At 43.6% G+C, this 26,592-nt stretch overlaps 1 protein-coding gene and 1 pseudogene across 1 annotated transcript in view; both read left to right on the forward strand.

Moving 5' to 3' along the window:
- The window catches only part of LOC125775367 (uncharacterized), a 915,975-nt gene that overhangs the window by 576,665 nt on the left and 312,718 nt on the right, over positions 1-26,592 (forward strand). The window lies entirely within an intron of this gene.
- On the forward strand, positions 18,535-24,536 carry LOC125775406 (putative nuclease HARBI1; annotated as a pseudogene).

Here is a 26,592-nt window from a genome sequence, read left to right on the forward strand (position 1 = left end):
AAAATTGACGATCTAATACAACAGCGCAATTCACCACAGTTGATGACACTACAACACAACTCACCACACCTGTACCCCTACCCACTAAACAAAAAGGATGGACTTTCAATCATCACCACATTCGCATATACGCTGCACCGAGCCGATATCTGCGCTAACTTACTTCGATCAACACCGATCCTGTGCGGTTTAGAAATACATACTTTCGATTCGTCTACCGGTCTAAGCTCCACATCGCTTCATAAGTTTAGACAATTTTCTCGCTACAACGTTCAAACGCTTCTACATAACTTTGCATCAGCCGTGATCCTTCCTATTTCAACATAACTTCGTTTCGCATCGATCCCGCACTTGTTTTAATTTAATTAAGTTTGGCATTTATTGTAACTGGAATTTGTGTTAAAAATAAATTACAGCGTATTTCCAATCAGCTGAAAGAATAACATCAGTCGCGATTTTAAGTGACTCATAAAATACTTAAATACAGAGGTGTGTGCTTCCCAATAAGTTGGGCACCCAAATATTCACACACACTTTCACGATGTCGTAAACGTGTCGGAACGATTTGTCATGTGCAAATTTGTATGATACAGCTTAAATGGTTTGAGAGATAAATATTATATATGTTAAATAATTAATTTACCAGTTCTCACTGTTTTATTGCGATGTGTACCATCAGCACTGACTTACAATCAGAGAAGCGTTCTTACATACATGTCCTCCGGAATTCAAAGGAATTTAAAATACCGTAACTTCGAAATATGAATAAACAAAGATAATAACAAACAGAATGGTATGATAAAAGAGAGATGAGAAATAGAAAGCTTAGATAAAACAGTATTGCCAGATCAGACATAACATTATTAGAAAATAAACTTAAAACTAACGTAAATAATTCTAAACATCCTGCCCGGTCGAGTCGGTTGACTCGAAATCCTCCTTCGCAAGCAACAGACATAGTTTCTGGACGGCTCTTTTCATGTATCCTCTAGCGGTTTTTAACGTGACATTGCGGACCACTCCATCAGCTCCGGGATGTACTGTTGTCACTCGACCCAGACACTAGTGGGATGGAAGCAGGTTCTCTTGTTTGACGAGGACGATATCATCCACCCTTATATTCCTCGAACGCCGAAACCATTTGTTTCGTCTCTGCAGAATGGTTAGATACTCCTCACTCCGTCGCTTCCAAAATCCTTGATGTATTTGACGTATCCATTGCCATTGCTTCACGCGTTTGCTAGGGATTCAAGAGTCGGTTGGCACCAATAAACGCTGTACCGTTATCACTATATAAATCCCGACAGCGACCGCGTCAACTGACGAAACGAGTGAAGGCATCTAAAAAGGCTTATGCCGATAGATCATCAACCATCTCAATGTGTACAGCCATGGTGACCATACAAATGAAAATTGCGAGATACGTTATGATAAGCGTTCGAGAGCGTTTCGTTCCGATTCGTAGTGTGAAGGGCCCACAGTAATCGACACCAGATGAGATGAACGGCCTAGCGGCTCTAATCCTCTGCTCGGGTAAGGAAGCCATTTGCTGCTTCAGGACTTCCCCTCTATGACGCCGACATAGTACACATTTGTGGATGAAACCTTAAACTGCTTGCCTGGAACTCAGAATCCAGAAGCGGCGACGAAGATTGTGCAGCATGAGTTGTGTTCCTCCATGCAGTGTAGATTCATGTGCCTGATGTAGTAAAAGCTTGACCAACGGCGTCGATTTCGGCAAAATAATAGAGAATCGTTGATCACGTCCTAGTTCGGCCTTGTGAATGCGTCCTCCAGCACGTAGGATTCGGTTCTTATCTATAAAGATGCCAAACCTGAAATAGTCTTCAAATGACGGATTTCATCTGCAAAATGCTCCTCTTGCTCTAAACGGATTATAGTGTATAGAGCGTCGTCTAGTTCCTGAGCATTGAAAACCGGTTGGCGAAAGTGTCGACGGTTTCTTAACCAACGTAGGATAATGGCCACCGTTCCCAACAATCGAGTGATATTACTGAACCGTTCAGTTAACAGAATAGCGTGCCCGTTCGAACGACGAGTATATAACGGATGTGACACGAGTTTAATCAACTTGTTCTTATTTCGGTTTTCGGCGAGTAATATATCTGACTCATCCTTGCTGAGAGGAACATCACTGCTGTCCAAATAGATCATCTCTGCCTCCTTAGGTCCATGCCACCAAAGTGGATGTCTTAGTAGCTCTCTCTCTACTAGCACAATCAGCTGGGTTACGAGCAGAATGAATGTGATGCCATCGCGTGGGCGATGTCAGCTCCTGTATTCTACGAACACGATTTGATATGAATGGTTTTAATGTTGTTGGATCCTTTCTCAACCAACATAATACAATAGCTGAGTCCGACCATAGATAGTAGGGAACGTCAACTAGTCCCGCACGTTCTGGAATGTGTTGGCAAGAAGTAGCGCTGCCGCAAGTTCCAGGCGTGGGATGGTGGCAGCCTTGAGTGGTGCTACCCTGGTACGTGTCGTCAGAAGAGTGAAACGTACAGAACCGTCTGTGTGCAACGTCTTCGCATAAATCACCGCTGCATACGCATGTGAGCTAGTATCGCAAAACCCGGGAAATGATGTTTCAATGCGTGGAATCATGCCCATCCACCGCTCGGTTCGTATTTGACTAAGCGCTGGAAGCTGTGCCCGATACTTCAGCCATTCGCGGCAAAGATCGTCAGGTAATGGTGAGTCCCAAGATAGATCGGCAGACCACAGTCTCTGAATTAATATTTTCCCAGTTACGATAACAGGCGCTAACAATCCAGTAGGATCAAAGAGTCGTACCATCTCGCTGAGTACACGGCGCTTCGTGGGTATCGCTCCTCTTTGACGTAGATCGACGCGAAATAATAATTGATCCGACTGTGCGTCCCATCTTAAACCCAAAACGGAAGCCTCACCAGGATGGAAGATATAACTAGAAAGAGATGGTTCATTAGATAAACGCATCATCACCTGACTATCGTTCAAGTTCCATTTTCTTAGCGTGAACTTTCCCACGGATAAAATGGCGTCCACATTTTTAGCCAGCTCCACTGAATCGATAACGCTTTCACAACTTGTCAAGAAGTCGCCAACAACATAAAACGAAGTTAATATGGCAGCTCGAGCGCGAGCTGCCTGTTGTACGTCAAGAACCACAGCGGAATTGTCACAAGCACATTGTTGTAAAGTTCGTACTGCATTGTAAGGACCATATAATTCGTTGATAGTCGCGATGTTCAGGTGCAACCAGCACTTGCCGGAACATCTTCTCTATATCTGCAGTTATCGCCACTCGATAGCGACGCAAACGTAAAAGTATACGACTCAACGAATCCTGAAGCGTTGGACCTACCAGTTGAACATCGTTCAGTGAGATTTCAGTGATGGTAGGTGCCGAAGCGTTAGTAGCAATTGGTGTAATTGTAAGGTGGTTGTACTGTCTCTATGTGACCAAGTGCTGCATACTCCCTCATAAATGAAATGTAGTTTTCTCAAAGGATTGGATCCGCAACAATACGACGCTCTAGTCTATGAAATTGCTGTAGCGCCAGCGTGTACGAGTCACTCAGTTCCGTTGCCTTTCGCCGTAAGGATAACTATACCATATAACGGCCGTCTGAAGTACGGCTATGAGTGGTATCGAAAATCTACTCACACTCGTTCTCTGGCAGATTGCCAACCATCGCTATTTTTTCCATTTGCCAGAACTTTGGCACCAGTTCCTCAAACCGGTGGTGCTCCCTGTCTAGCGAAGTGGTGAGTGTGAGCAATGATTCCTTTGCAGGAAGGGTCACTGCTGCTGGACCAAACACCACCCATCCGAAGCGGGTACGCTGGGCAAAAGGTTCGTCTGGTCTTCCACCGATGACTTCACCCTCTATGAGACGCCCCCACACGTCCGCGCCAATAAGAACGTCGATAATTCCAGGCGTACCAAACTGGTTGTCCGCCAAATCTATGCCTCTCAAGTATGGCCATTGGTTCATGTCAATCTTCACTGCTGGAGTCGGTGAAGTAATGGACGATAAAACCAAGGCGTCAATTCGCATTTCAAAATTGGATGTTGTTGATCTCTGAGTGAACGTAACGCTGCCTTTCACTCGAGTATTGATGGTCGCACCTACACCTTCTACAATCAAGTCACATTTTCGTCGATATAGCTGCAAACAGTTTGCAAGACGATCCGTTATAAAGCTAACCTGTGATCTGGGATCACACAGAACGCGTGCCACTCGCTGCACCGATGCTTCTCCAAAGGCACATGCACGCGCTGTTGCTAAAAGAGTTATCGGCTTTGGATTGGCTGCGAGAGGCTTTGCTGGTGCGGCTAGTCATGCTGTTGTGGCTGTCGCCACCTCCGCAGGTACCTCATTGCATACGGCTGGCGTAGTTGTAGAAGAAAACGTTGACGTGTTGTTGAACTTGTCTCGACATAGGATTGTGTTGTGCTTGCGTCCACAATTTCGACAATTCCCAGACGAACACTGACGATAGGAATGACTCGAACGTAAACAGTTGTAACACAATTTCAATCTTTTAAGGGCTTCAAGGCTTGCAAGCCAATATTGCTGGACACTTGGCAAGCCGATGCGCTAACCCGCAATGAGCGCATAGAGCGGCATCCGTGGTAGCCACATGCGCCCTCAGTGGTCGTTGCAGACGGCAAACCGTTAGTGAGACCGATGGTTCAGGAGCTAGGCTATAAGCACATCTTTCCAGAAACTTCAATAGGTCTTCAAGCTGGGGTATCTCTGTAGTTGAGCACCTCATACACCAGCCACGCTTAGTTACCGCTGGAAGCTTAGCCACGACGATTGGTACAGCCAATGCGTCCCACTGATCTATAGGGATGTCCATAACTCGCAATACACGTAGCGACTCATGAACCGTATCCACAATACTCAGTAACGACTGCGATGACTCATGGGTAGCTGTTTTGATGTTAAGAAAACGGGATACGTGTATTTCCGCTAGCTGCTTTTTGTTGTCATAGCGGTCCGTGAGAGCCTTCCAAACCTCCTGATAGCCACCTGAATATATTCCACCAATTAAAGGAACAGTAGCCGCATTTACCGCCTGCCGAAGTTTTCCCAACTTAAACGCTTCTGGATATGTAGAATTGGAGGATGGAGTCATGTGTAGAAGTTCACGCAAGTGAGGAAATTCTCTGATTGCCATTCACTTAGGAGTGGCCAGAAACGATTCTTTTACATATGACTCAAGCAGCTCACGACTTACGGTCTTTGACCAAGTATCCTCTGGGTAGCCTAAGAACATCCGTTTGAAGGCGAGCTAAAGTGAGAAGGCGAAACATCCCCTGCATAGGGTTGTGCGCTGGGTTTGGCACCCGCCACGTAAAAAACACCCCCAATGAAAAACCACCAACAGCCTCGGATGAGAGACCCCCCTCTTGATGACGACCATGGCAAACGAAATAAGGACTATGATTTGAGGGCATGCACCTGGAATGTCCGGTCATTTAATTGGGAAGGTGCCGCTGCCCAGCTGGTAGATGTCCTCGTAAAGGTAAAGGCTGACATCACCGCCGTCCAAGAATACAATGGACGGAACAAGGACAGAGACGAATAGGTCCTTGTGACATTTACTACAGTGGCCATATAAAGGAGCGCAAGTTTGGTGTTGGATTCGTGGTGGGAGAGAGACTCTGTCGCCGAGTACTATCATTCACTCCGGAGAATGAACGTCTAGCCACAATCCGCATCAAAGCGAGGTTTTCAACATATCGCTGATTTGCGCCCACGCCCCGACGGAAGAGAAGAACGATGTGACCAAAGATGCTTTTTATGAGTGCTTGGAGCGCACTTATGTGAGCTGCCACCGCCACGATGTCAAAATCGTGCTTGGCGACTTTAACGCCAGGGTGGGCAAAGAAGGTATCTCTGGCACTACGGTCGGTAAATTCAGCTTCCACGAGGAAACATCCCCAAATGGGTTGAGGCTGATCGACTTCGCCGGGCCCGAAATATTGTTATCTGTAGTACTAGATTCGAGCATAAGAGGAAACATCAAGCTACCTGGCTGTCTCCGGATCGAAAAACCACCAACCAGATCGATCATGTTGTGATAGACGGAAGACACGTCTCCAGTGTTTTAGATGTGCGTGCGCTCCGAGGTCCTAACATCGACTCGGACCACTATATTGTTGCAGCCGAAATTCGCACCCGCCTCTGTGCAGCAAAAAACGCACGCCAACAAACACAAGGAAGGTTCGACGTCGAGAAGCTGCAATCACAACAGACAGCCGAAAGATTTTCTACTCGGCTTGCACTCCTGCTCTCTGAGAGCACTCGTCAACAACTCGGTATAAGGGAACTGTGGGACGGCATTTCAAACTCCTTACGTACAGCTGCAACCGAAACCATTGGTTTTCGGAAAGTGCAAAAGAACAGCTGGTACGACGAGGAGTGCCGTGTCGCAGCGGAGAGAAAACAGGCTGCCTACCTCGCAACGTTACGATCGACCACAACACGTGCGGGATGGGATAGATACCGAGAGTTGAAGAGGGAAGCGAGACGCATTTGCAGCAGAAGAAGTAAGAGGCCGAAATGCGTTAGTACGAAGAGCTTGAAAAGCTGGCCGACAGGGGTAATGCTCGAAAATTCTACGAAAAAATGCGGCGACTTATAGAAGGTTTCAAGACCGGAGCATACTCCTGTAGAACCCCCAAAGGTGATCTAGCCACCGATGCCCAGAGCATACTTAGATTATGGAGGGAACACTTCTCCAGCCTGCTGAATGGCAGTGATCACATAACACCAGGAGAAGGTGAACCCGATTGCCCAATCGATGACGATGGAGCAGACGTTCCATTACCCGGCCATGACGAAGTTCGAATAGCAGTTGCCCGCCTGAAGAACAACAAAGCTGTAGGGGCAGGCGGATTGCCGGCCGAGCTATTCAAACACAGCGGCGAAGAACTGATAAGGAGCATGCATCAGCTTCTTTGCAAAATATGGTCGGATGAAAGCATGCCCAACGATTGGAATTTAAGTGTGCTAATCCATAAAAAAGGAGACCCCACAATCTGCGCCAACTACCGTGGGATAAGCCTCCTCAACATCGCGTACAAGGTTCTATCGAGCGTATTGTGTGAAAGATTAAAGCCCACCGTCAACAAACTGATTGGACCTTATCAGTGTGGCTTCAGACCTGGTAAATCAACAACCGACCAGATATTCACCATGCGCCAAATCTTGGAAAAGACCCGTGAAAGGAGAGTCGACACTCACCACTTCTTCGTCGATTTCAAAGCTGCTTTCGACAGCACGAAAAGGAGCTGCCTTTATGCCGCGATGTCCGAATTTGGCATCCTCGCAAAACTAATACGGCTGTGTAAACTGACCTTGAGCAACACGAAAAGCTCCGTCAGGATCGGGAAGAACCTCTCCGAGCCGTTCGATACCAAACGAGGTTTCAGACAAGGCGACTCCCTATTGTGCGACTTTTTCAATCTGTTGCTGGAGAAAATTATTAGAGCTGCAGAACTGAATCGAGCAGGTACAATCTTTTATAAGAGTGTACAGCTGCTGGCGTATACCGATGATATTGATATCATCGGTCTCAACACCCGCACCGTTAGTTCTGCTTTCTCTAGACTGAACAAGGAAGCAACGCAAATGGGTCTGGCAGTGAACGAGGGCAAGACGAAATATCTCCTGTCATCAAACAAACAGTCGTCGCACTCGCGACTTGGCACTCACGTCACTGTTGGCAGTCATAACTTTGAAGTTGTAGATAATTTCGTCTATCTTGGAACCAGCGTAAACACCACCAACAATGTCAGCCTAGAAATCCAACGCAGGATAACTCTTGCCAACAGGTGCTACTTCGGACTGAGTAGGCAATTGAAAAGTAAAGTCCTCTCTCGACGAAGAAAAACCAAACTCCATAAGTCGCTCATAATTCCCGTCCTGCTATATGGTGCAGAGGCTTGGACGATGACAACAACCGATGAGTCGACGTTGCGTGTTTTCGAGAGAAACGTTCTGCGAAAGATTTATGGTTCTTTGCGTGTTGGCCACGGCGAATACCGCATTCGATGGAACGATGAGCTGTATGAGATATACGACGACATCGACATAGTTCAGCGAATTAAAAGACAGCGGCTACGCTGGCTAGGTCATGTTGTCCGGATGGATGAAAACACTCCAGCTCTGAAAGTATTCGACGCAGTACCCGCCGCGGGAAGCAGAGGAAGAGGAAGACCTCCACTCCGGTGGAGAAGGACCTGGCCTCGTTTGGAATATCCAATTGGCGCCACGTAGCAAAGAGAAGAAACGATTGGCGCGCTGTTGTTGTCTCGGCTATAATCGCGTAAGCGGTGTCTACGCCAGTAAAGAAGAAGATATGTAGAACTGTGTAGCAGTGTTTCAAAGGCATCTTTGAACGCTAACCATTTACACATGTCTCCATCAAACAACGGGATAGCTAACGGGTCCAATTTCAGGTCAACTAAATGCGCATCCAGAGAAGTCGTGAGGCAATTCTGCGTTCCGTCAGCGACATTAGGCTAAACCCTTGACGATGCGATGAGACGATTAAGTCTGCTGCATGCCGCAGTATACAGCTCCTCCCTCTACTGATTCCAACGGTGCATCATGTGGCCCCATCTCGGTGGACGTAGCTCCGCCAACCAAACGATTATGGTTCTCCATGAAGCGTTCAAAATATGATTCAAGCCACTTAAGCCCTTGTTGGAGATGAAACATATCACGGCTTTCGATGGCACCTTCCGAGACACGTGCATGTATGCGCTTTATTGCTTTCACCGCCGATGATCGCCAATTAAGTTCCGCCATGAAACCACACAACCGCAATAACAAACAATTGGAAAATAAATTTAAAATTATTTGTCCTCACAGGAGGCACCAAAATGTTAAATAATTAATTTACCGGCGGGTAGAGTTCTCACTGTTTTATTGCAATGTGTACCATCAGCACTGAGTTACAATCAGAGAAGCGTTCTTACATACATGTCCTCCAGAATTCAAAGGAATTTAAAATACCGTAACTTCGAAATATGAATAAACAAAGATAATAACAAACAGAAATGTATGATAAAAGAGAGATGAGAAATAGAAAAATTAGATAAAACAGTATTGCCAGATCAGACTTAACATTATTAGAAAATAAACTTAAAACTAACGTAAATAATTCTAAACAATATATCGTCACCTAAAATACAAAATAACGTATTGTTACAAAAAGTAGTATTAAGTTGTATTTGTATTACTATATGCATCCCTGATTATGAACAATAGCTGTAGGTATATGGAATAGCATTTGTCTTGTTGTAGACATCTGGCGCCACGGCTGTCTGGCGCCGCACTGTCTGCTTGTCTAGGTAAACAATTGCTGAGTCTGGCGCCGCGACTGTCTGCTTACGTCTGGCGCCGTATAGCCGTATGTTCTGGTAATTTCCAGACGCGATATTCTAGAAGGACACGTCGGCATCAGCGAGAAGTGCGTGGCTATATAAGCCGTGGCAGCGCCAACGTAATCAATCAGTGTTAAGAGTAAACTGCTATAGTGTAGACGAGTTGTGAAATAAAGAGTTGTTGAATTAAATTAAACAGTGTTGATTTTATTTGTCAATCCAGAGATACGAACCTAACAAAGTAAACTAGCAAGAGTAAATTCGTAACAATTGGTGTCAGAAGTGGGATTGTCAAATAATCCAAATTCAAGATGGTTAAATTCGGAGAATTGAGAATTCAGCAATTAAAAAAGGAACTGGAGGAGCGTAATTTGCCGATAAGCGGGCAAAAGGCGGATCTGCAGGCACGACTACGTGAAGCAATGGAAGCGGATGGAATTAATGTGGACGAGTTCGAATTTGATGGGCCAGGAACTTCTACAAAGGTAGAAGAAAAATTAGAAGAACAACGAACATCATCAAGCGTAGACACTAACATGCTATTAGTGGCTATTAGGCAAATAGCAGAAAATGCAGTGCATACAGAAAATCGTCTGGCACAGCAAATAGCAGAAAATGCAGTGCATACAGAAAATCGTCTGGCACAGCAAATAGCTGAAAATATATCACGAATAACAGAAAATGTAGTGCAAACAGAAAATCGTCTGGCACAGCAAATGACGCAAATAGCTGAAAACACATCACAGTTAGAGTCTCGCCTTACACAACAGATTACAGAGAATAATACACAAGTGCAAGAGAAATTTTCAAAATTTGAAGACGAATTAAGCACTTTAAAAAATGGCGAAGAAAATTTAAAATCAGAAGTTCTGCAATTAAGTAATCGTGTGCGAGAACTGCAACTGCATGGCCCTGTACCATCAACAAATAATCAAAGATTGAAGGCACCCACATTCGATGGAAGTATTCCATTTCAAATTTTCAAACTTCAGTTTGAAAAGACAGCAACGGCCAATAACTGGAATGCAGCGGACAAAGTGGCGTCCTTGTTTGTTTCATTGAAAGGACCGGCAGCAGAAATCCTTCAGACTATTCCAGACTGTGAACGGGACAACTATGAGGCATTGATGAGTGCGATAGAAAGACGTTATGGTAGTGAGCACCGGAAACAAATATACCAGATCGAACTGCAAAATAGGGGTCAGAAGATGAACGAGTCATTGCAAGAGTTCGCAACTGAAATAGAACGACTGGCTCATTTGGCAAATGCAGATGCACCTGTGGATTACATTGAGAGGGTAAAAATTCAATGTTTCATAAATGGAATTCGTGATGTGGACACCAAACGCGCCACATATGCAATGCCAAAAAGAACGTTTGCTGAAACGGTTTCGCACGCCCTCACACAGGAAACAGCTTCCCTACTAAGTAAACCAGCACCCAAAGTACAAAGGGTTGAAATGGAACAACCGGCGCTGATGGAGGAAATATTGAAGACTCTGAAGACAATTGCTGCACCGCGAGTAAATACAACAGGCAGATGTTTCAACTGTGGAAAAGCGGGTCACTTTGCCCGAAATTGCAATATAAAAGTAAACCCATCAAAACGGAAACAACCAACAGATAACGAGGACGGAGCATCCACATCTCACAAGTCGTTAAACTAAAACGGAACAGTTCAAAGGGGCGTGAGCTGGTTCCCACAACTATTTGCCCCACCATCTCGATATCACAAATAGGTCGCCATGACAACAATCTTACTATCAACGGTATCGTAAATGGACGACTGTCAACGCTTACTTTGGATACTGGTGCCACACATTCAATTATCCGACCGGATGTGGTAAGAGGAACGGTTGAACCATTAGTCGGTTGCAAGCTTCGAACGGCCACCGGAGAGGAAGCAGCTGTCGCGGGAAAAGTGTTTTGCAAAGTGATGATTGGTACCCTGGAAGTTAATCACACCTTCATCGTAGCAGAAATCACGGATGAAATTATAATGGGAGTAGATTTCATGATTGATCACGGGGTTACTTTGGATTTAAACAAGCAAATGCTGTTTTGCCAGAACATGGAGATGCCTATAAACACCGGATATGTGACCAACGTTGAAAGTAAGAGGGTGATTGTTGATGATAATCAGAGTATTCCACCAAAATCTGAGGCGATTGTATGGGCTAAAGTGAATGGAGGAGGTGGGACTGAAGAGTTGTGGATTGTGGAACCAACAAAAATAGATACACCCATATTGGTAGGAAGAACGCTTGTGAAAACTAGAGAAGACGCCACCATTCCGGTGAGAGTAGTGAATGAATTCAACACGCCTATAAGGCTGAAGAAAGGAGCAGTAATTGGACAGTGCCAGAATATAAGTGCAATAGCACGATGCGAACGGTCACAACAGAAGCCTACTATTGAGCCACAGCAGATAAGTCCTACACTCCTAAATAATTTGCTGAACGAACTGCATGGAAATGAAAAATTAAAAGCAGAAAAACTATTAGAAAAATACGCATCCATATTTGCAAACGAAGGAAACACAGGAAGAACCGGCATTGTCAAACATCGCATAAATACTGGAGACGCTAAACCAATCCGACAAGCTCCGCGTAGGGTTCCACTAGCAAAACGTGAGGATGCTAACAAAATTATTGAAGACATGCACAAAAACGGTGTAATCGAACCTTCAATAAGTCCATGGAGCTCACCTATCGTCTTAGTTAAAAAGAAAGATGGTAGCACCCGTTTCTGCGTAGATTATAGGAAGTTGAATGATGTCACAAAGAAAGACAGTTATCCTCTACCAAGAATCGACGATACATTAGACACCTTGTCTGGAGCGAAATGGTTTTCTACATTAGATCTACAAAGTGGATATTGGCAAGTCGAGATTGATGAATGTGACCGTGAAAAGACCGCTTTCAGTATGGGCGACGGGTTATGGGAATTCTCTGTGATGCCATTTGGGTTATGTAATGCGCCTGCAACGTTCGAGCGACTGATGGAACATGTGTTAAAAGGACTCAACTGGAAGACATGTTTGGTGTACCTTGATGACATTATCATCATGGGAAAAAGTGTTGATGATCATCTAAAAAATCTAGAGGAAGTCTTTCAGCGAATAGCATCAGCCGGATTACGCTTGAATCCCAAAAAGTGTTCATTATGGAAGAAGCAGGTCACATATCTCGGACATAAAGTGTCAACTGAGGGAATTCACACCGAGGAAGGAAAAATAAAAGCAGTGAAAGATTGGCCTCGACCCACCAACATTCATGAACTCCGCAGCTTCCTCGGCTTATGCACGTATTACCGCCGTTTTGTACCTGGATTTGCGAACGTGGCTAGAAGTTTACATGATTTAACAAAGAAGAATCGCCCGTTTGTATGGCAGTTGGAACAAGAAAAAGCGTTTGAGCAGCTTAAGGAACTACTTTGTACGGCGCCGATGTTGGCTTATCCAATACCTGGAAAGAAATTCATCCTGGATACAGATGCGAGCGCTTATGGAATTGGAGGTGTCCTGTCTCAGCTCATCGACGGACAAGAAAGAGTAATTGGGTATTACAGCAGAGTGCTCGGGAAACCAGAGAAAAACTACTGTGTGACGCGAAAAGAACTACTAGCTGTGGTGGAATGTGTAAAACATTTCCACAAGTATTTGTATGGACAACGATTCTTGCTGAGGACTGATCATGCAGCATTAAAATGGTTATTACAGTTTAAGAATCCGGAAGGCCAAATTGCACGATGGATCGAAAGATTACAGAATTACGACTTCGAAACGGAACATCGAAAGGGGATTCACCACAAAAATGCGGATGCATTATCACGTCGCCCTTGTCCACTGGAATGTAAACATTGCTCCAAATCGGAAGGAAAAGAAGGTATAATCGATGTGCGATTACTGAATATAGAACCTGAAGATGATTGGACTCCTCACCGCATCAGAATCAATCAGCTGGAGGACCCTGATCTTGCAAAGCTGGTAATGGCCAAAGAAAATGGGGTACGACCACCAAAGGAACAAATAAGTAGCGAGAGTCCAACTGCAAAAGCATATTGGGCCCAATGGAACAGCATAAACCTCGTTAATGGATACCTTCATCGTACCTGGGAAAGCGAAGATGGCAAACATTCTCGTCTGCTGATCATAGTACCGAAGTCCATGATCCCAAAAGTATTGAAAGAATATCACAATGGACCTAGTGGAGGGCACCTTGGAATAACAAAAACTATAGAGAAGATTAAACAACGGTTCTACTGGATCGGTTGTCGAGATTCCATAGCAGAATGGATAAGTAATTGCGTAGAGTGCATGGCAGCTAAAGGTCCTAAAGCCAAAAGTCGTGGTAGGCTACAACAGTACAACGTGGGATCACCATTTGAACGAGTCGCAATGGATATTGCAGGTCCGTTCCCAACCAGTACGGCCGGAAACAAATATCTACTGGTTGTCATGGACTATTTCAGTAAATGGCCAGAAGTATATGCCTTACCGAACCAGGAAGCGAAGACAGTAGCCGAAGCGTTTGTAGAAAATTGGATAACAAGATTCGGAGTGCCCGTCGAATTACACTCAGATCAAGGCAGGAATTTCGAATCTTCCATTTTTCAAGAAGTCTGTACATTATTGGGCATCCACAAGACACGGACAACAGCGTTACACCCACAATCAGATGGGATGGTAGAGAGATTCAACCGAACGCTCGAAGAACATCTGCGGAAAATCGTTGATAAAGACCAACGGAATTGGGACAAGTGCATCCAGATGTTCCTGCTGGCGTATCGTTCAGCGAAGCACGAGACAACTGGTTACACGCCAGCAAAGATTATTTTCGGATCTGATCTGCGACTCCCTGCTGATCTTAAGTTTGGAACGAATCCTACAGCTGTAAGAAATGATGGAGATTATTGTTCTGCCTTAAAGGAAGAAATGAATGAATTGCATCTAATGGTAAGACAGCATACGCATCTGATGAGCAATAAGATGAAGGACCGGTTCGATCAAGCGGCAAATTCAAAAGGTTTCGAAGAAGGTGATCTGGTCCTGTTGTACAATCCACTTCGAAAGAAAGGCTTGTCCCCGAAATTGCAGACAGCCTGGGAAGGACCCTATATGGTGATGAAACGACTTAATGACGTGGTATACCGCATACAAAGAAATGGGAAAGCACGATGTAAAATGAAAGTAGTACATTTGGAGAGGCTTGCCCCATTTGGTTCAAGAGGATTTGTGCCTAATCGGGACGATTAGGCTTTAGTGGAGGGCAGTGTTACAAAAAGTAGTATTAAGTTGTATTTGTATTACTATATGCATCCCTGATTATGAACAATAGCTGTAGGTATATGGAATAGCATTTGTCTTGTTGTAGACATCTGGCGCCACGGCTGTCTGGCGCCGCACTGTCTGCTTGTCTAGGTAAACAATTGCTGAGTCTGGCGCCGCGACTGTCTGCTTACGTCTGGCGCCGTATAGCCGTATGTTCTGGTAATTTCCAGACGCGATATTCTAGAAGGACACGTCGGCATCAGCGAGAAGTGCGTGGCTATATAAGCCGTGGCAGCGCCAACGTAATCAATCAGTGTTAAGAGTAAACTGCTATAGTGTAGACGAGTTGTGAAATAAAGAGTTGTTGAATTAAATTAAACAGTGTTGATTTTATTTGTCAATCCAGAGATACGAACCTAACAAAGTAAACTAGCAAGAGTAAATTCGTAACAGTATCATCAAAAAATTCGAAATTGAGTGTCTTATTGATTACGCTTCACCACTTCAAATTAAAAAGATAATATTACATATGTTCAACATTTTCAGGTTCTGCACTCAGATATAAACCAGTTTTAACCAATATTAAATTTTGTTTTCACTCCTATTCTTTTTTATTGCGTGTTTCATTCATGCCACTTTAAATTTCTGAAAATGTTGTTACGTTATTTTGCATTTCAGGTGACGATATAATAGCTATCATTGTACGTGATATTTATTTAAGGGAGTGTTCAAAAAGGAGCACACCTTTGGTCGATGAAAATTTATTTATTTATCGACATTAACGTTGTAGCCTTGAAAATAGCCGCTACTCGATATTTTTTATTATTATTTTTGGAATCGAGAAGAAGTTAAGTTGATCCATGTATGTCGAATCGTTACAGTATGGTTTTTTGACAAGAGATCATGAAAAGCAACGAAGTGTGTGTTTAGAACAAGCGAAAATCGCCAAGCTCATAAAAACACTACTAATCTTAGCGGCTTCTGCAGAAAGTTGTTTTCAGAGATGTGAATATGTATACTCGTATTAAGTTAATAAAACAACTAACAATCGGTCCCTCCAAGCAGATAAACTTTTTAATTTTAGTACACAGATTTATGAATTTTCATCTCATTTTTTGTATATTTGGTCACCACACCGCAGAACTTATATATGTACGTGGTTTTTTATTTATTTTCTGTGATGCTTTTTTAAGGCCACCCGTTGAGTGGAGCTGAGCGGAAAACTGATTGATTTTAAGCTCCGCAGAGTGGATCCCTTCAACTTTTCGTCGAATAATTAATGTTTCAAAATATTTTTATACAATCGCAATATGTTTCCACAGAGTATAGTAGTTTTAGTATCATATCATGTTTCTATCACTTGTAACTAAGCGAGATATTCATATATAGGAAACTATCTGTCGATACATGTGATAACTAACTAGAGAGATAGATATAGGATTATGAATATATAATTGATCAGGATGATGAGAAAAGTTGAAATCTGATGAAACTTAGTACCCGGGTTTCTCAGTAACATAAATTACGAGTTCGTAGATGGGCGTAATCGGACCACTGCCACGCCTACAAATCGTTACTAACCGATAACCGATAAAGTGACAACTAAGCACTAAATTAAGATTTAAAACTGTAATTTTTGTAGACGATCACAGTAGCAAAGGGCAACTGAAAATAAAAATGTTTGAAAAAGTTGAGTTGATCCTGCCATCTAATAAGTTTAATGTACATAGCTTCCAAAGAACTACAGCTGCAATAACCAAATTCTCTGAGCGTAAATATTGTAAAAACTCCTATCGACAGTGTGAAAATGAATGAAATAAGAATATGACGCCACTCACTCCAAATATAACGGTGCTGTTCAAAACTACTAAAACCTCGATAAAACAGTGTCCAAATACGCCAGAGCCTTAAAGTTTACCCCGAGAAGGCTCTGGAAGCAGGTGTTAAAATTGGACGATGGGCGTGTTACCGGCCACTTTTTAGTGAAATCATATATTTCGGCACTCGCTTGACCGATTTCGACTAAATTTAGTACGTAGCATTCTTTTCATATTCCTATTTCTTCTTCTTCTTTACTGGCGTAGGCACCGGTTACACGATTATAGCCGAGTTAACAAGAGCGCGCCAGTCGTTTCTTCTTTTCGCTACGTGGCGCCAATTGGATATTCTAAGCGAAGCCAGGTCCTTCTCCACTTGGTCCTTCCAACGGAGTGGAGGTCTTCCTCTACCTCTGCTTCCCGCGGCGGGTACTGCGAATACTTTCAGAGCTGAAGTGTTTTCATCCATCCGGACAACATGACCTAGCCAGCGTAGCCGCTGTCTTTTAATTCGCTGCACTATGTCAATGTCGTCGCATATCTCGTACAGCTCATCGTTTCATCGAATGCGATATTCGCCGTGGCCAACGCGCAAAGGACCATAAATCTTTCGGAGAACTTTTCTCTCGAAAACTCGTAACGTCAACTCATCAGTTGTTCTTATCGTTCAAGTCTCTGCACCATATAGCAGCTTCCTTGTTCAGTCTGGGGAAAGTAGAACTAACAGCGCGGGTGTTGAGGCCGATGATATCAATATCATCGGCATACGCCAGCAACTGTACACTCTTATAAAAGATTGTACCTGCAGATTAAGTTTTGAGCTCGAACTATTTTCTCCAGCAGCAGATTGAAAAAGTCGCACAATAGGGAGTCGCCTTGTCTGAAACCTCGTTTGGTATCGAACGGCTTGGAGAGGTCCCTCCCGATCATGACGGAGCTTTTGGTGCTGCTCAACATCAGTTTACACAGCCGTATTAGTTTTGCGGGGATACCCAATTCGGACATCGCGGCATAAAGGCAGCTCCTTTTCGTGCTGTCGAAAGCAGCTTTGAAATCGACGAAGAAGTGGTGTGTGTCGATTCTCCTTTCACGGGTCTTCTCCAAGATTTGGCGCATGGTAAATATCCGGTCGGTTGCTGATTTGCCAGGTCTAAAGCCACACTGATAAGATGCACGGCTTATGACCCGCTAGTTGGCGCAGATTGTGAGGTTTCCCTTTTTATGTATTGAGCATAGCACACTTAAATTCCAATCATTGGGCATGCTTTCGTCCGACCATATTTTACAAAGAAGCATTCTTCCTCAGGCGGGTAATTACTATTCGAACTTCTTCATGGTCGGGCAATGCAACGTCTGCTCTATCGTCATCGATTGGGGAATCGGGTTCGCCTTCTCCTGGCGTTGTACGTTCACTGCCATTCAGCAGGCTGGAGAAGTGTTCCCTCCATAATTTAAGTACGCTCAGGGCATCGGTGGCTAGATCACCTTGGGGGGTTCTACAAGAGTATGCTCCGGTCTTGAAACCTTCTGTAAGTCGCCGCATCTTTTCGTAGAATTTTCGAGCATTACCCCTGTCGGCCAGCTTATCAAGCTCTTCGTACTCACGCATTTCGGCCTCTTTCTTTTTCTGTCTACAAATGCGTCTCGCTTCCCTCTTCAACTCTCGGTATCTATCCCACCCCGCACGTGTTGTGGTCGATCGTAACGCTGCGAGGTAGGCAGTCTGTTTTCTCTCCGCTGCGACACGGCACCCCTCGTCGTACCAGATGTTCTTTTACTTTTTCCGAAAACCACTGGTTTCGGTTGCAGCTGTACGTAAGGAGTTTGAAATGCCGTCCCACAGTTCCAATATATCGAGTGTTGACGAGTGCTCTCAGAGAGCAGGAGTGCAAGCCGAGTAGAAAATCGTTAGGCTGTCTGTTGTGATTGCAGCTTCTCGACGTCGAACCTTCCTTGTGTTTGTTGATGTGCGTTTTTTGCTGTACAGAGGCGGGTGCGAATCTTAGCTGCAGTACGATAATGGTGCGAGTCATGTTCCGTCTATTACAACATGATCGATTTGGTTGGTGGCTTTTCGATCCGGAGATATGTTGAAGCACCTCGCTTTGAGGCGGATTTTGGCTAGACGTTCATTCACTGGAGTGAATGATAGTACTCAGCGACGGAGTCTCTCTCCCTCCACGAATCCCACAACAAACTTGCGCTTCTTTATATGGCCACTGTAGAAAATGCCACCAGGACCTACTCGTCTCTGTCCTTGTCACGTCCATCGCATTTCTTGGACGGCGGTGATGTAAGCCTTTATTTTCACTAGGTCTTCCCAATTAAGGGACCGGACATTCCAGGTGCATGCCATCTATTTCGTAGTCCTAATTTTGTTTGCCATAGTCGTCATCAAAAGGGGGGTCGCTCATCGGAGGCTTGTTGTTCCTTTTCATTGGTAGGATTTTTTTACGTGGCGGGTCCCAAACCCAGCGCACAACCCTGCGGAGGGGATGTTTCGCCTTCTCAGCTCGCCTTCAAACGGATGTTCTTAGGCCACCCAGAAGATACTTGGTCAAAGACCGGAAGTCGTGAGCTGCTTGAGTCATATGTAAAAGAATCGTTTCTGACGACTCGCAATTAAATGGCGATCAGAGAACTTTCCTCACTTGCGTGAACTTCTACACATGACTCGATCCTGCTTATATTCCTATGTACCGATGCGAAAATGGGCGAAATCAGACTACAATCAGAAATAAAAAAACTAAAGAATCTGTTTCAAGTTGAAGGTATTTCTTATACAATGACAGACGATTTTTGAAAAATTCCAAAATGGCGTAGTTCTGAAGAAATGTTCTTTCAGGTAAAAAAATGAAAGCTTTTTAAAAATGGCTGTTTTTAAACAATTGTGGGTGTCGGTGAATGAAATAAATACAAGGTTCCACAAAAACTTTCTATTTATTTAAAAATTGTTCGGAAATATTGTACCTTATAGGTTATCCGTACAGTTATGTTTTGCAATCGTAATACCGCGAGTATTTTGAGATTAGTGTATTTATAAAAGTGTGGGCACACAGACAAGAAGTATCACATCCCGCAGCATGGTTTGTCAGTTATTCTGTTATTTCATTATCTTTGTATTCTTCCTGGAAAGTTACCGTTTCAACTGAATTCTTAGTTTGTAGTTTTTCAGAAGCGTCACTTCTTGTACAGACGCCAACAAGTGTAAAAGTGTTGAATAGCTTATTAAATAAAACGTACTGTGCAGTGATAGCTCGCCTTGTTCAAGAAACACTCATCGTTGTTGAAAACATTATTAATATACGCGCTACAAGCACATCTTGTTTTTATCATCGCAGATTTGGCCAACGTGCCAAAAAGTGCACACGGCCCTGCACGTTTCAGGGAAACACAAACGGTCCCCAGTAGACACGGCGTATACTGCTAGCAACATAACAGAGAGCCGACTATTAGTTTACGACCGCATATCGGGTACGAAATTCCTCGTCGACACTGGCGCGAATATTTCGGTAACTCCACTTTCTCGTAAAGACAGGAGACAGGACAGACCTTCTCGACTGCAAGCTTCAAAAGGTAGTGAAATCTAAACCTACGGGGATAAAGTACTCACCCTCAACATAGGGATACGGCGTCCGATCCACTGGATATTCTGTATAGCTAACGTAACATATCCAATCATCGGTGCAGATCTCATCCATAAATTTTGATTAGTTAAGGACCTCAAACGTGGTCGCTTATTAGAGCCTAACGGTCCTAACATCCCTACCGCTGGGCCTCCGTGCATGCAACGTGTTCAACGGTTATGTCCTGAACGCCTCAAAGTGACCAAGAAGGAGTTTGAGCTCCTAATCGATTTTGGTCATGCCAGAAGGTCAATTAGCCCCTGAGCTAGTCCCTTACACATGGCCAAGAAGAAAAATGGAGACTGGAGACCATGCGGAGACTACCGTAGACTCAACAAAAGAACTGTTCCAGATCGGCGCCCAATCTCGCTTCTTCGTGATTATGCCAGAATATTAACAGGAAAGAACTAATTTTCTACAATTGATCTCAGACGTGCGTTTCATCATACTCCGGTGGCCGAGGAAGACTTACCAAAAACCGGATTATTCGAGTTCATCAGCATTCCATTCGGGCTCCGCAATGCGGCACAGTCTTTTCGTTTTATCAACGAAGCACTCACTGGCCTCGATTGCGTATATGCTTACATCGACGACCTGCTGATAGCATCATCCAGTGAACAACAATACATACAACACCTCCGGCTAGTGTTCCAGCTTGGGTGCTTCCGAAGTCGATTTCTAGGGATATAGAATTTCGAAACTCGGTTCCGCACCACTTCCAAGCCGAGTCCGGGCGCTACGGACGCAAAACCTGAAACAATTTTATAGTTAAGAAGACACACATCGAAACGCTGCCCAAGCACCCCTAAACGAGTTCTTAAACACTCGAAGAAGAAAAACGATCGCAGACCAGTACCTTGGACAGCAGAATCAGAACAAATTTTAATCTACATAAAGGAATAACTAGTATCCGCAACTCTCCTAGCTCATTCATCACCAGCCGCCGAAGTGCGGATTACATGTGACGCATCTTGTACTGCGCTGGGAGCAGTGCTAGAGCAGAAACATAAAAACGTTTGGAGGTCTCTTGGATTTTTCTCAAAGAAGTTGTCACCCGCACAGTTTAACTACAGCACATATGATAGAAAATTGACGGCTGTATACGAAGCCATTAAGTACTTTAGACACTGGGTTGAAGGTCGTGAGTTTGTTGCCAGGACAGACCACAGCCATTGACTTTTGCGTTCCATCAACAATTGGATAAATTCTCACCTCGCCAGATCAGACAGCTAGGATTCATCAGCTAATTCACGACTTACATTGAATACGTCTCCGGTTCAGGCTACAACGTCGCTGACAACTTTTCACGCGTTGAAACTATGCATCTACCAGAAGATATTGACTACGATGAGCTGTCCCGAGCGCAGGCCTCGGACGAAGAGCTGCAGCAACTTTTTGCACATAACGAAATATCATTAAGGTTCCAAACGCTTACCTTTGACCAAATGGGCAGACGATTTATTGTGACGTTTCAACAAATAACATCAGACCATTCGTGCCAGCACCGCTATGAAAAAAGATGTTACGCAATGGGCTCGAGAAAGTGTCCCATGTCAACGTTCCAAAATAGGTCGCCATGTACACGCAGCATCCGCCACAATCCCTATTCCAGACGAGAGATTCGACCACGTCCATTTAGACCTAGTCGGACCTTCGCCGGACTCTAACGGATTCAAGTACTGCATGACTATGGTCGATCGATTTACGAAATGGCCAGAAGCGATACCCACAAAGAAATAACGGCAAGCACGGTTGCCAACACATTCTACTCCAATTGGATCGCCCGCTACGGATGCCCCAAGCTGCTCACTACCGATCAAGGTACCCAATTCGAAAGTGCACTTTTTACAGCTCTAGCACGGTTAGTCGGCGGCAAAATATTCGCACCACGGCATATCACCCAGCAGCCAACGGTCTGCGGGCACACAGACAAGAAGTATTACATCTGGCAGCACTATTTGTCAGTTATTCTGTTATTTTATTATCTTTATATTCTTCCTGGAAAATTACAGTTTCAACTGAATTCTTAGTTTTTAGATTTTAAGAAGCGTCACTTCTTGTACAGACGCTAACAAGTGTAAAAGTGTTGAATAGCTTATTAAATAAAACCTTGTAATTTTGATGTGGTATTTTATTTCGCTACAAAAGTAATTATGGCTTCTGAAGTAAATTCAACTCCTACAGATGCCATATCAAAATCGAAAGAAAAAAATAAGCAATCATTAAATTTTATGGCGCTGGCTACACGTTCAATATTTTTATATTAACCGCGATCCCCAAATTACAGTACTTATTGACGAATTGTGGGTTTTCGATATTGTCGCGAATTTTAAAACTGAAAATGAAATGAAATTAAAATTGCAAAATAAATTTAAATTAAATCTAACCGCCACACCATCAGTAAGATTATAGATCAATGTATAGCAAAAGGTATTCTTGGAACCCAGTTTCAATTTGAAGCCGATCGGTCAATTTCTGAAAGTGGTACCTTAAGATCGACAAAGAAGTGGTGTAAATTAGATTAGGTTAGATTAATAAATCAGGAATGCACCGCACCCTTGAGTCTATTGTGCCACGCTCACGCTCACGCAGAACCGGCAGTTTACGCAAGAGAATAAGCTCATGTTATGTAAATGCTTATTCAGTTTGCAATGGCCGATGTGCGACCAGTAGCCTTTGTCCCTAGGGAGGTTGACTGCAAATTTAATCCTGCTGTGGTGTAGACATTGCCCACTTGTTCGAATCCACAGTATATAATTTCCTTGCGATTATCCTATCCGAGCGAGATGGTCTGTGTTCGACCACCTGTAGACACTGGTTTTCCCAAATTGTTTCTGGGAAGTGCGCCCGCAGAAGCGTCGTAGCTCTTTCTTCTGATCTGTAGTGTGTTTCTGTAAGGAATCGACAATATACTCGATTATAGTGACGTCATTTCGATCCAAATTAGTCGATTGATCGAGAACGAGTGTTTCTGTAAGCATAAGTCGACAAAATATGAAACAGTGAGAGAAATGGAACGCCAATCGACAAGAAATCTATCGAATCGGACTGACAACTTCATGTTTGAGAAACTATTATTGACAAAAGTAAGCATTATAGAAATGTGTGCACAAATATTTAATTCGTATTAATAAATAAAAATTGATTGTGTTTCAGCTATGAGTTTATTGGTAATAACGCTCGCCATACGGCATGACAGAAGAAATATGTTGCGAATACAAAGGCGCACTTTAAGGGACTCGACAGATCCATTCAGCATTCCCGAGCCGCGTTTTCTTGAGTTATTCCGCTTCAGCAGAACTGCAGTACGGGCACTCCTTGTGGAAATCCAGCCTTTTACGGACACAGCAGTAAGAAGTACATTTATTCCAAGCTCCACTAGGTTGTGTGTAGCGCTGCATTACTATGCTACAGGATCATTTCTTAGGGACGTAGGTCAGGATTTTGTTTGCCCTATAAGTAAGACCATGGTAAGCCGCATAGTGCATCAAATTACAGAGATTTTGCAAAATCATATGGCGCAACGTTACATCATTTTTCCAACTACCTTAGAGCAGCAGAATATTGTGAAGCAACGGCAAGTGAAGTGTTATAATCTTGAACATTAATGGTTATTTATAGCTGGCTTATGTTTATGTTCACTTCCAGGTTCTTCACTGCTACTGGATTTCCTGGCATCTTAGGAGCGATTGACTGCACTCACGTCAAAATTAAGAAGCCACCACTTGCAGTAGAACACTGCTACATTAATTGAAAAAGATATTTTTCCAAAAATATGAAATTAGTGTGCGACTTTGATTTAAAAATCCTGGCGTGCTTTGCAAGATATGGGGGAAGTACGCACGACGCCTACATGTGGGAAAGCAGTACACTAAAGTCCCATATGCTGAATGAGTACACTGCCAGTGGGTCCACAGGATGGTTGCTTGGAGACTCTGGATATCCGCTGCAGCCGTGGCTAATGACTCCATTCAGAAATGTAGAGAGTATTAGTCAGCAAAGCTCCAACGATTCTCACGCACGAGCTCGAAATTGTGTGGAACGCCTTAATGGAGTTTTAAAAAAATTAGGTGGGTGCCTTTCCCAAGACCGTGGCCTACTGGTGTACCCCTCATTTGCAGGATCAATAATTAATGCATGCTGTACGCTACACAATATTCGAAAGAGATATAATTTTCCACTTCCTGAAGTTGATCCACTTGAAAATTCTCTGCATGGAGACAATGGTTCATTATTTAACATTTTGAATGAAGGAAGAGCTATACGAAATACTATTTTAAGAAACTTTTGTAGTTAATTCACATACAGTGGTGTTCAGAAAAATATGAGGAACACTCCAAATGATACTGTTTGCAAATTATGTTTAACTCTTTATTTTTTATAATATATATTATAATAACAGTCGATTGTAGTGAACATTACTGTCCTTCCGGGAATAGATTTCAATGCAACAACAATTGGAGCGCGACTATGTAACCCCGTTTGAAGCAGCTACTGCTATTGGTGTACATACGCAAAGCCTTGGCCCCAACCAATGAATATAATATTTAGAAAATATGAATATTTTGCTGCCTACAGTCGCTAGAAGAAAAGGAATATTTACGAGATTTAAAGAACGTACAAATTTTATCGCAAATTGTTACCTCCCGTCATGGTGACCTCCCGTCAGCAGAGTTCTCATTGTATCGTGAATTCCATTTAAAACACCCATGTGCTCCTTGTGTTTTCTCTCCAAAATCTCTTTCAGCTGCGCATGGTGATTTTCAATGAGACTGTTCGCCTCTTCCACACAGGTTTGGTTTGTGCGCTGTTTGGGTTGCTGTTTGTTTGGCACAACCTCAAGCACCTGACTCATTGCAACCTCTTCAAGTGCCTCCACTTCGAAGATGTCCAAACTGTCCGCGTTTGCTTAAAATTCCGAACGGATCACTAAATAGCTTAGTTTTTAGTTTTGTAATATGTTACGTACGTCCAACCCAATGTTGGCAGTAGCATCACCCTCATCCTCAATGGTAACATCGACCATTTCAGCAGTTGTCTGCAATATACACCAATTTTATTATCACATTTATAACCACAACTTTGACAGACGTTTCTCACCGACAAACCAATTTCGGGAGTGAGCCCATCACCGTCCACCATGTGGCTGGAAAAAAACTCCAAAATTTCCCGGTCCATGGCATCCAACGGTTTTGGACCGTCCTGCAACGGCAGGTTTCCAGTTCGTCTCGCGAACGCTCTGTGGGCATTGTGCAGCTTCTTGATTGTCGATTTCCAGTCTATCCAACACTAAAAAAAACCAACACACAAATATAAATTGTAATGCTATACACAAGAATATTTTAGTTTTACCTTTTTCCACTGATTAGGGGACTTGTGGGACCCTCCCAATGCATTTAATTCAGCAGCAACGGCAGCCCAAACCTCTTCGTGCTACTTCCTCGCGTTTGGTTTCATAAATTCGCCCCTTCCAACGCTGCGGTGCTGCTGCATTAAGTGCAGTAACCGCCTCTTTTGGCCATTCGTAACACGCCTCGACGTACTTCTCTGTAAAGAAAATGCATCAAATCTTTTTTAACTATTCATATATAATATATTAACAAAAATATACTTACATTTGCTTTAAATTCACCTAATTCCATTTTGAATTTAACGAAAAATTTTTTGTCATCACCTCAAATGGAAGTGAGAAAACCAATCGACAGTATTTCATTCAATTTGGTTCCAGAAACACCTTCAATCGAGCATTCCTACTGAAATGGAATGGAACATATCAGCTGACTATCGATTGAATCGAGTAATTATTTTACAGAAACACATTGAGTGAGAGTGACGTCAAATCGAGAATTTGAGTCGAGAACATCGATCGAAATGGGTTACAGAAACGCACTACTGGTCGTAAATGTACCGTTGCTTGATTGCTAGTACTGTGTCAGTCTTGTCTCTTGCCAGTGCTTTGTGCAGCCTAGCTGATTTTTGGTGTGGAGGTGACATTTTCACAGAATCTCCCAAGAGCTTGCCTGCTTTGCAGACCTAATCTCTTCATTATATAAGGTTAGATTGCCACTATATTCCTCCCAGACCCTCGTTCGCTTCGATTTATTAAACAGCGTCAATGTACCGTTGCTTGATTGCTAGTACTGTGTCAGTCTTGTCTCTTGCCAGTGCTTTGTGCAGCCTAGCTGCTTTTTGGTGTGGAGGTGACATTTTCACAGAATCTCCCAAGAGCTTGCCTGCTTTGCAGACCTAATCTCTTCATTATATAAGGTTAGATTGCCACTATATTCCTCCCAGACCCTCGTTTGCTTCGATTTGTTAAACAGCGTCCGTACCTTTTTCCTGAGATCTGAGAGTTTTCTTGACCACCAGGGACAGTTGCGCCTGTCCGTGGTCGCTTTTATGAGGCAGCTGGAGTGATACGCCTCTGGCTCGATGAGGGGAAAACCCTCATTCCTGCCC

The sequence above is a fragment of the Bactrocera dorsalis genome, chromosome 1, assembly GCF_023373825.1.
Source record: "Bactrocera dorsalis isolate Fly_Bdor chromosome 1, ASM2337382v1, whole genome shotgun sequence".
Taxonomy (NCBI): Eukaryota; Metazoa; Arthropoda; class Insecta; order Diptera; family Tephritidae; genus Bactrocera; species Bactrocera dorsalis.